This window comes from Scomber japonicus, chromosome 16, assembly GCF_027409825.1.
Source record: "Scomber japonicus isolate fScoJap1 chromosome 16, fScoJap1.pri, whole genome shotgun sequence".
Taxonomy (NCBI): domain Eukaryota; kingdom Metazoa; phylum Chordata; class Actinopteri; order Scombriformes; family Scombridae; genus Scomber; species Scomber japonicus.
Window position 1 is genome coordinate 590,219 of NC_070593.1, and position 9,841 is coordinate 600,059.

Consider the following 9,841-nt stretch of genomic DNA (forward strand, 5'->3'; position numbering starts at 1 on the left):
ACCGTCAGCTGATGAAGACCATGTGATGCGACTGAAAGCTCCAGAACAGATTCATATTATTACAGATTATTACTTTTCATCAGCGTTTCTTTTGAGCGCTAAAATCATTTTCATTTGCAAGATGTTACCATGACGACACTCACACACCCACACACCCACACACACACACACACACACACACACACACACACACACACACACACACACACACACACAGACTCTACCCTATAATAAACTCACCACACTAATAACTTAATAACAAATATGAATAATACATTTTATTTGTCTGTTTCGCTGCGTCCCGTTTTGCTTAAAAGGATTTAAAGCCACAGCTGAGATGATGCAGAGGACACACACACACACACACACACACACACACACACACACACACACACACACACACACACACACACACTAGCTCTGTAGTTTATAATAAAACCAGCTGACAGTCTGACATTAATATTTAAATATAAACAGCATTAAACATTATTTTGCTGCCGCTGCTGAAATCAGATTTAATGTTTGAAGCGAGACTAAAACCTGCCGAGCGGAGCAAACATCTGATTTATCAACATTTCTTCATCTCACGTTTGATTTGATGCAATATTACAGATCTGATATTCTCTGCATTTAAACTCAGTTTCCATTTGAATAAACACACAAAGCTCAGTGATAATAAATGTTGGTAAGATGATGAATCAATAAATCAGTTAAACTAGATTTAAAAGCAGCATCAGGTTAAAACAGCAGCAGATAAATTCAGACTGAACTCCGCAGCAAGACATCATGGGGGTTACGACCAGTTCAATATAATCAATATATTAAAAAAGATCAATAAGAGAGATTTGAAATGACCTTTGACCCATTTTATACCAAAAGACTGAATGCTCCTGAACATGTCAAATGGTGTAACCACAGTAGAATGATAGATATTAAATATGTGATCAGCTACAGTGTGTTTAAGTGGACTTATACTAATAATGACTTCATTTAAAACATGTAAATGTTTCCTGGTCTCCATGGTAACCAGATGAAATGTAATATTTAGAACAATAGTATTCCATTAGCTTTATTTAATATAAAAGTTATAATGTAAGATCATGCCACACTAGTTGATATGGTGTTAGGTAGGAAGGAAGGAAGGAAGGAAGGAAGGAAGGAAGGAAGGAAGGATGTAAGATCATGCCTAACTAGTTGATATGGTGTTAGGTAGGAAGGAAGGAAGGAAGGAAGGATGTAAGATCATGCCTAACTAGTTGATATAGTGTTAGGTAGGAAGGAAGGAAGGAAGGAAGGATGTAAGATCATGCCTAACTAGTTGATATAGTGTTAGGTAGGAAGGAAGGAAGGAAGGAAGGAAGGAAGGAAGGAAGGAAGGAAGGATGTAAGATCATGCCACACTAGTTGATATGGTGTTAGGTAGGAAGGAAGGAAGGAAGGAAGGAAGGAAGGAAGGATGTAAGATCATGCCAAACTAGTTGATATGGTGTTAGGTAGGAAGGAAGGAAGGAAGGAAGGAAGGAAGGAAGGAAGGAAGGAAGGATGTAAGATCATGCCACACTAGTTGATATGGTGTTAGGGAGGAAGGGAGGAATGAAGGAAGGAAGGAAGGTAGGAAGGAAGTAAGGAAGGAAGGAAGGAAGGAAGGAAGGAAGGTGTTTTATTGACTATTTACTGTTTTTAAGCAACGTTGAACTTTTTGGTACAAAGTTTTTATGGTTACACCACTTAGACATTTTCACCATAATCCTCTAATATATTCTCTCTAAATGGATTAAAAGCAGAAATTTGATGCTGGGTCCACAAAAAAAGAATGTGTGAAGTTATTCATACGTTTATTTTCACATTTTAACCCTTTAAATTTAAATTGAACCTCATTTTAAACATCTTAAACATTTTACAGATGTTTATCCTCATGCTGGAAAACAGTGAACTGGATTCTCAGCGAGGTTCAGAAACTCATATCTGTGATGTGAAGATGAGGAAGAGGAGGAGGAGGAGGAGGAGGAGGAAGATGAAGAGCTTCTGATGGACAGAGGAGACAATAAAGGAGAATAAAGTATTAATGAATGTTTGCGTGACTCCTCAGAGAATAAAGACAAAGAGCTTTAAGGATATTTCTGGACTCACCATCACTGCACTGTAAATATCTGCTCTCTGCTCCTGATGATACGGTTACCACGGCAACAGATGATAAATAATACAGAGACAGGCAGCTGCTGATGATGATGAAGGTGATGATGATGATGAGGAGGAGCCGTGCGTTTGATGTGACGCCTCGGGCCTGAGATCAGCTGATCGTCTGCAGGTTGATCCTCCGTCTGAGAATATTGATCATCATCAGACACACGGAGCTTCACGCAGAGCCGATCGATCAGTCTGATCAATACTCTGAAACATCGTCATCAATACAGCGAAGGAAGAAACCTCAGAACCAGACTCAGAGTGGGAGAACATCTTTTAACAGGAAGAACCCTCAGAACCAGACTCAGAGTGGGAGAACATCTTTTAACAGGAAGAACCCTCAGAACCAGACTCAGAGTGGGAGAACATCTGCCTGGACCGGTTGGAGTAGAGAGGAGAAAGAGGAGAGAGAGGAGAGAGGAAGGAGAGGAGAGAGGAAGGAGAGGAGAGAGAGGAAGGAGAGGAGAGAGGAAGGAGAGGAGAGAGAGGAAGGAGAGGAGAGAGAGAGGAAGGAGAGAGAGGAAGGAGAGGAGAGAGAGAGGAAGGAGAGGAGAGAGAGGAGAGAGAGGAAGGAGAGGAGAGAGAGGAGAGAGGAAGGAGAGGAGAGAGAGGAAGGAGAGGAGAGAGAGGAAGGAGAGAGGAAGGAGAGGAGAGAGAGGAGAGAGAGGAGAGAGTAAGGAGAGGAGAGAGAGGAGAGAGGAAGGAGAGGAGAGAGAGGAAGGAGAGGAGAGAGGAAGGAGAGGAGAGAGAGGGGAAGGAGAGAGAGGAAGGAGAGGAGAGAGGGGGGAAGGAGAGGAGAGAGAGGAGAGAGAGGAGAGAGGAAGGAGAGGAGAGAGAGGAAGGAGAGGAGAGAGAGGAAGGAGAGGAGAGAGAGGAAGGAGAGGAGAGAGAGAGGAAGGAGAGGAGAGAGAGGAAGGAGAGGAGAGAGAGGAAGGAGAGGAGAGAGAGGAAGGAGAGGAGAGAGAGAGGAAGGAGAGGAGAGAGAGGAAGGAGAGGAGAGAGAGAGGAAGGAGAGGAGAGAGAGGAAGGAGAGGAGAGAGAGGAAGGAGAGGAGAGAGAGGAAGGAGAGGAGAGAGAGGAAGGAGAGAAGAGAGAGGAAGGAGAGGAGAGAGAGAGGAAGGAGAGGAGAGAGAGGAAAGAGAGGAGAGAGAGGAAGGAGAGGAGAGAGAGAGGAAGGAGAGGAGAGAGAGGAAGGAGAGCAGAGAGGAGAGAGAGGAAGGAGAGGAAGGAGAGAGGAAGGAGAGGAGAGAGAGGAAGGAGAGGAGAGAGAGGAAGGAGAGGAGAGAGAGGAGAGAGGAAGGAGAGGAGAGAGGAGAGAGAGGAGAGAGGAGAGAGGAAGGAGAGGAGAGAGAGGAGAGAGGAAGGAGAGGAGAGAGAGGAAGGAGAGGAGAGAGAGAGGAAGGAGAGGAGAGAGAGGAGAGAGGAAGGAGAGGAGAGAGAGGAGAGAGGAAGGAGAGGAGAGAGAGGAAGGAGAGGAGAGAGAGAGGAAGGAGAGGAGAGAGAGGAAGGAGAGGAGAGAGGAAGGAGAGGAGAGAGAGGAGAGAGAGGAAGGAGAGGAGAGAGAGAGGAAGGAGAGGAGAGAGAGGAAGGAGAGGAGAGAGAGGAAGGAGAGGAGAGAGAGGAAGGAGAGGAGAGAGAGGAAGGAGAGAGGAAGGAGAGGAGAGAGAGGAAGGAGAGGAGAGAGAGGAAGGATGTGTTCTAGTAGGTTCAGAAGGTTCTATGAGCTGGGAGCATTCAGTGATCTATGACTCTAACTCCACACAGCAGGTAAAATAAGAATGAATAAAATGAATCCATCATTAAATGTCAAAACGATGAAGATGAGTTAGAATAAAATCCAGCTGCTGTTGAGTCACAGTCAGCTGATGAGATGCTCAGACTGTGAATAACATCGCTGATATTTAACTGATGATGCAACAGGACAGAAAACTGGACTTTAACATCTAAAATATTAACATGAGAAACTAAAACTGATTAATATTAACAAGTTAAATACCTGAAACTATTTATATATTTAAATTTAATGAAGTGAGCAGTTTGTTCACATGGAGGGAATGTGTATGTCTGTGTCTGTGTGTGTGTGTGTGTGTGTGTGTGTGTGTGTGTGTGTGTGTGTGTGTGTGTGTGTGTGTGTGTGTGTGTGTGTGTGCTGCAGTAATTCTCCCATGATGCCCGGAGGCTGTGCACATGTGTGTTTGAACATGTGTCTGTTCAGTATCAGTCTCACTGCTGCTTCACTAATCCCACTTCCTGCTTATCATCCTCTTATCTGCACACACACACACACACACACACACACACACACACACACACACACACACACACACACACACACACACACACACACACACACACACACACACACAGCCCTGGATCTGTATGTGTGTGTGTTTCTGCCCCACTGAACAGTTTTCAGAGTGTGTGCTGATATCAGCTCTGTGTGTGTGTGTGTGTGTGAGTGTGTGTGTGTGAGTCTGTGTCTGTGTGAATGTGTGTGTGTGTGTGTGTGTGTGTGAGTCTGTGTCTGTGTGTGTGTGTGTGTGTGTGTGTGTGTGTGTGTGTGTGTGTGAGTGTGTGTGTGTGTGTGAGTCTGTGTCTGTGTGTGTGTGTGTGTGTGTGTGTGTGTGTGTGTGTGTGTGTGAGTCTGTGTCTGTGTGTGTGTGTGGGTGTGTGTGTGCTGACTCAGCTGGTGTCTCATTCCTGCAGACTGTGTGATGTTTAATGTTCTCATGGTTTCTGACTGCTGATGTTTCTCATATTAAACTTAAATATCATAAATATATTAAATATGTATATGATATGAAATAAAAAGTGCTGATTCAGCATGAGTTCATCCTTTCTACACACATGCTGATTCTGAGCGTTTTCTATTCAATAATTATTAATCATTTGACTTTCAAAATGCATTTGTGTTAAAACCATTAATATGAGGATGATCAGCTGCTGTCAGGATCAGATCTAAACCTCATCCCTGCTCTCCTACACTGACACGAGCAGAGAGAATAAAGCAGGTCAGTTAAAGTCATAACGAACTGTTTCACATTTACTCAACGTGACATTTTACAGACCCCTCCCTGAGCTACTACCTTATCGTGGTGGAGGGGTTTGCGTGTCCCAATGACCCCAGGAGCTCAGTTGTCGGGGGCTTTTATGCCCCTGGTAGGGTCTCCCATAGCAAACAGGTCCGGGGGGAGGGGCCAGACAAAAGGGTAGCTCTAAAAGACTCCTAATGATGATCAACATAGACAGTTTTCCGTGTCCCTTGCCCGGACGTGGATCACCGGGGCTCCTCTCGGAGCTAGGCCTGGGGGTGGGGCTCGGTGGAAAAGGGGACATGGGACCCCGCTCCCACAGATGCACCACCAGTGGGGGGGGGGGGCAAAGGGGTCGGGTGTGTAGAAGGCTGGGCGGCAACCGGGGGACCTTGGCGGTCCGACGTGTAACGTCACCTCTCTGGTGGGAAAGGAGCCTGAGCTGGTGCGTGAGGTTGAGAAGTTCCGGCTAGATATAGTCGGCCTCACCTCGACGCACAGCAAGGGCTCTGGAACCAGTCTGGAACCAGTCTGGAACCAGTCTGGAACCAGTCTGGAACCAGTCTCCTCCAGAGGGGTTGGACTCTCGTCCGCTCTGGAGTTGCCACTGGTGAGAGGCGCCGGGCAGGGGTGGTAATACTTATTGCCCCCCAGCTTGGTGCCTGTATGTTGGAGTTTACCCCGGTAGACGAGAGGGTGGCCTCCCTCCGCCTTCGGGTGGGGGGGACGGATCCTGACTGTTGTTTGTGCCTATGGTCCAAACAGCAGCTCAGAGTATCCACCCTTCTTGGACTCCTTGGAGGGGGGGCTGGAGAGTCTCCCTCTGGGGATCCCCTCGTTCTGCTGGGGGACTTCAACCCTCACGTTGGCAGCGACAGTGAGACCTGGAGGGGTGTGATTGGGAGGAACGGCACATTGAGTCCGAGTGGGCCATGTTAAGGCAGCCGACCGGAGCTGTGCCCGCAAGGTGGTCGGTGCCTGTCGTGGCGGCAATCCCCGAACCCGCTGGTGGACACTGGCGGTGAGGGATGCCGTCAAGCTGAAGGAGGAGTCCTATAGGGCCTTATTGGCCTGTGGGACTCCGGAGGCAGCAGACGGGTACCGGCAGACCAAGCGGAGTGCAGCTGCGGCGGTCGCTGAGGCAAAAACCCAGACATGGGAGGAGTTCGGTGAGGCCATGGAGAACGACTTCTGGAGGCTTCGAAGAGATTCTGGACCACCATCCGGCGTCTCAGGAGGGGGAAGCAGTGCATCGTCAACACTGTGTACGGTGGGGACGGTGCGCTACTGACCTCGACTCGGGACGTTGTGGATCGGTGGAAGGAATACTTCGAAGACCTCCTCAATCCCACCGACACGCCTTCCGGTAAGGAAGCAGGGCCGGGGGACTCGGGTGTGGGCTCTCCTATCTCTGGGGTGGAGGTCGCCGAGGTGGTTAAAAAGCTCCTCGGTGGGAGGGCCCCGGGGGTGGATGAGATCCACCCCGAGTTCCTCAAGGCCCTGGATGTTGTGGGGTCATGGTTGACACGACTCTGCAGCATCGCGTGGACATCAGGGGCAGTGCCTCTGGATTGGCAGACTGGGGTGGTGGTCCCTCTTTTTAAGAAGGGGGACCGCAGGGTGTGTTCCAACTACAGGGGAATCACACTCCTCAGCCTCCCTGGTAAGGTCTATTCGGGGGTGCAGGAGAGGAGGGTCCGTCGGATAGTCGAACCTCGGATTCAGGAGGAGCAGTGTGGTTTTCGTCCGGGCCGTGGAACAGTGGACCAGCTCTACACCCTCTGCAGGATCCTTTAGGGTGCATGGGAGTTTGCCCCAAAATGAGCTTCCTCCGTAGGCTGGCTGGGCTCTCCCTTAGAGATAGGGTGAGAAGCTCAGTTATCCGGAGGGAGCTCGGAGTAGACCCGCTGCTCCTCCGCGTTGAGAGGAGCCAGATGAGGAGGCTCGGGCATCTAGTCAGGATGCCTCCCGGACGCCTCCCTGGTGAGGTGTTCAGGGCCCGTCCCACCGGTAGGAGACCCAGGACACGCTGGAGTGATCTCCTCTACACAGTCAACAAATGATCACTGGTCATGTATTGGTGGAGGATGTTTGCAGCTACTTCTGTATCAACTTTAAAGAGTTCTGCATTTAGGTTGTCGGCACCAGGGGACTTTCCATTTTCTAGAGACTGAATAGCTTTGATGATTTCCATTTTTGTTGGTGGGTTGGTACTGATGTCTAGGTCTTGTGTAGCTTCCTGTGTTTCTACTGGGTGTATTGGGGGATCTCTGTTGAGGATTTCTTTAAAGTGCTCAGTCCAGCGGTTATCTTGTTCTTTTACTGTGGTAAGTAGTTGTCCTTGCTTATTTCTGATATGTTCACTGTTTCTGAATTTACTTCCACATATCAGGCTAGTGATTTTGTAGACTGTTCCGTGTTGGTTATGAGCGGCTGCTTCTTTGGCAGCGCTTGCCAGTTCTTCCAGGTAGGCTCTCTTATCCCTCCTTAGTTGCCTTTTCACCTGTCTGTTGATTTTTTGGTACTGGGCTTGGAGTTCATGTTTAATCCTGGTTGATTTGGTGCTATTGGTTCTTGTTTTTAAGTTCCTTCTCTCTTCAACAGTCTTCCATGTGCTATTTTTTATCCATACTTTGTGTTGTTTTTGTCTGTATCCAATAATTTTCTTGCTGGTGTCCTTGTAGGTTTTAACAATATTTTCCCAGTGTTTGTTTATGTCAATCTCATCGTCATCTGTTATGGCATTAGAGAGAGCTTCATATGTGTTCCGGAGTTGTATTGTGAATTTCTTCTTTATGGGTGGATCTTTCAACATGCAGACATCAAATCTTGGGGAGCCTTTAGGTGTTGGTCCTGTTCTTTTCAGCCTGAGTTTGATGTCTGCTGTTACAAGGTGGTGATCACTGGAGACATCCGCTCCTCTTCTCACCCTGACATCTCTCAATGAGCTTCTCCATTTACCATTGATCATTAAGTGATCAATCTGGTTCTGGTCCTTCCCATTTGGTGATAGCCATGTGAGTTTGTGGATGTTTTTGTGGGGGAACAAAGTGCCTCCAATAACCCTAACCCCAACCCTTTAATGAACAGAATTCGGCTAGTCTCTCACCATTGTCGTTCATTTCTCCACATCCATGTTTGCCCATAGTTCTCTCATAGTTGTTGTTGTCACTGCCCACCTTTGCATTTAGGTCGCCGCTTACTATGAGGAGATCCTGGGCAGGTGTTTTCTGGACTTCAGATTGGAGGATGTTATAGAAGAGGTCTTTTTCTTCATCTTTAGCATCGTTGGTGGGAGAATAGCATTGGATGACTGAAAGGTTGATATATTGTCCTTGGAATCTGGCTTTTATTATTCTATTGTTGATGGGTTTCCATTCAATAAGCGACTTCTCTATACCTCTTTGGAGAATAATGGCAACCCCTTCATAATGCCGGCCATCATCTCGTCCAGAGTATAGGACTGTTTCTCCAGTGTTTGTTTTGACTGACCCTGAATCTGTCCATCTCGCTTCGCTTATCCCAAGGATATTAAGGTTATAGCGTCTCATTTCATTGGTGATCTGTGCCAACTTCCCAGCTTCAAACATGGTTCGGACATTCCAGAAGCCAAACTTTAGCTTGGTTTTGGTGTTCAGTGCCCACTTCTTCGCGCCACCAACTTCCCTAGGGCTTTCATTGGAGGCGGTCATACGAGTTTGGTACTCAAGCGGGACTTCACATCCAGATGTTGAGGTATATTTTGTTGCTGTTTCCGTAGCATATGTAGTTTTTTACAGAATAGGGTTGCTAGCCCTATGTCCAACCAATGATCATTACTGACCACAGGAGGGGGGGGGGCTGGAGTTGATTTGTTAGTCCTCTACCTCCAGCCTATTGTCTTCCAGGTAATGGATTACAGACTCACACTACATGAGACCAGACAGGTTTAAGGTTGTGTACAAGCTGCCCCGGCACGTCAAGCCCAATCAACTCCCGTTACCATGTAAGTAGTAACTGTCCAACAGATAGCCACTACTGGTAACACGAGACAGATATTGTGTATTGGTGATCATGTATTGGTGATCATGTATTGGTGGTCATGTATTGGTGGTCGTGTATTGGTGATCGTGTATTGGTGATCATGTATTGGTGATCATGTATTGGTGATCATGTATTGGTGATCATGTATTGGTGATCATGTATTGGTGATCATGTATTGGTGGTCATGTATTGATCATGTATTGGTGATCATGTATTGGTGATCATGTATTGATCATGTATTGGTGATCATGTATTGGTGATCATGTATTGGTGATCATGTATTGGTGGTCATGTATTGGTGGTCATGTATTGGTGGTCATGTATTGGTGGTCGTGTATTGGTGATCGTGTATTGGTGATCGTGTATTGGTGATCGTGTATTGGTGATCGTGTATTGGTGGTCGTGTATTGGTGGTCGTGTATTTGTGATCGTGTATTGGTGATCATGTATTGGTGATCATGTATTGGTGATCATGTATTGGTGATCATGTATTGGTGATCATGTATTGGTGATCATGTATTGGTGGTCATGTATTGATCATGTATTGGTGATCATGTATTGGTGATCATGTATTGATCATGTATTGGTGATCATGTATTGGT

The 9,841-nt window shown here is 46.9% G+C and overlaps 1 pseudogene; it reads right to left on the reverse strand.

Annotated features, from left to right (window-relative positions):
* Positions 1-7,260: 7,260 nt before the first annotated feature.
* Positions 7,261-8,908, reverse strand: LOC128375750 (uncharacterized; annotated as a pseudogene).
* Between the last annotated feature and the right edge of the window lie 933 nt (positions 8,909-9,841).